This window comes from Myotis lucifugus, unplaced genomic scaffold (assembly GCF_000147115.1).
Source record: "Myotis lucifugus unplaced genomic scaffold, Myoluc2.0 scaffold_12, whole genome shotgun sequence".
NCBI lineage: Eukaryota > Metazoa > Chordata > Mammalia > Chiroptera > Vespertilionidae > Myotis > Myotis lucifugus.
Window position 1 is genome coordinate 3,007,368 of NW_005871060.1, and position 1,767 is coordinate 3,009,134.

A 1,767-nucleotide genomic window follows, 5' to 3' on the forward strand; every position below is an offset into this window, starting at 1 on the left:
AAAAGGCTGAGCTACAACTGTTCCCTAGTCTCTCTCTCAACTCCAAATTTCAAATTCTCCGGGGAGGAAACCTGATCAGCCACAGCAAGGTTAGGTGTTCATCCCTGTATCAGTCAACAATAGTCAAGGTCAGATGTTAGACATTACAACTTGGTGTTTCAAGGACTATTTCTATAGAGAGAGGGATTATAATGAATTGAGAAGACACTCCCCAAAATACTACTATAAAATCTCTTGAAACTAGTATGTTAAAACACACTTTGATAAAAATAAACCATTTAATGTGATGTTTACTCTTGATTTAATATTAAGTTTTTAATTTTGTTATGCAGTACACTCCTATTCCTAATTTTGTTTTGAGACTTAACCAGGAATGAATTTCAATGTTTCCTTCTAAATGCAGTTTTGAGGAAAACTGCTATCACTTGAAATTATTATTATAAATAAAATGAAGTTATGTAATACTCTATGTGTATAAATTTTGAAATACCTTTCAGCTTAAAATGCTTCTTGGATGATTTCTTTAATAAACTGTCCTAATTGGTTTACTCATATATTATTTGAGATTTTTGCCACTATATGTATGACAGTACTTCCTTTGTATATAGTTTTTATTCCTCTTTGTAACTAAAACTTTATTTCTGAACACTGGATATTGAATTGTATAATATTTTAAGTTATTCAATGTTATTTTCTTGGATAATTTATAGGTTTACAGAAAAATTAAGCAGATTCATATACCTCTTCTTCTCACACAGTTTCCCCTGTTCTTAACATCTTGCATTAGTGTGCAACATGTGCTGCAATTGATGCACCAGTATTGAAAAGTTATTAACTAAAGTCCATTGTTTACATTAGGGATCACTCTTTGTGTTGTTCAGTTCTATGGGGTTTGCCAAATGGATACCGTTTTGTGTCCACCATGACATTATCAAAGCAAACATCTAAATATCACACCCTAAATAGCCTGTGTCCCACCTACTCATCCTCCCTCTCAACCTTTAACCTCTAGCAACTAATTTTTTATTTTTACTGTTGCTATAGTTTTCCCTTTTCCAGAATGTCAAATAGTTGAAATCATACAGCCTTTCAGATTGGCTTCTTTCACTTAGCAAAATGCATTTAAGTTTCCTCCATGTCTATTCATGACTTGGTAGCTCATTTCTTTATTTGTACAGATACACCACAGTTTATAATTGTACAGATGCACCACCGTTTATCAGTTCACCCATCTTTGACATATATAGTGTAAAAGTGCTATAAATATCTGTGTGTAAGTTTTTGTGTGGACATAGGTTTTCAACTCATGTGGGTAATTACCTAGGAGTGTAATTGCTGGATCGTATAGCAAGATTGTATTTAGCTTTGTAAAACACTGCCAAACTGCCTTCCAAAGTGTCTGTACCACCAGCATTGAATGACAGTTTCTTTTACTCTATATCCTTGCAGTATTTGCTATTGTCAGTGTTTTGGATTTTAGCCATTCAAGTAGATATGTAGTGGTATTATTTTAATATATAATTTCCTAATGGCATGTTGAGCATATTTTCATATGCTTATTTTCCATCTATATATATTTTTCATGAGATATCTATTCACATATTTTGCTCACATTTTAATTGGATTATTTTCTTAGTGTTGAGTTCTAAGATTGCTTTGTAAATTTTGGACATTAGTTCTTTATCTGATACATGTTTAGCATATACTTTTTCCTGGTCTGCAGTTTTTCTTTTCATTCTCTTAATTATACATCCTACCTAATAAAGA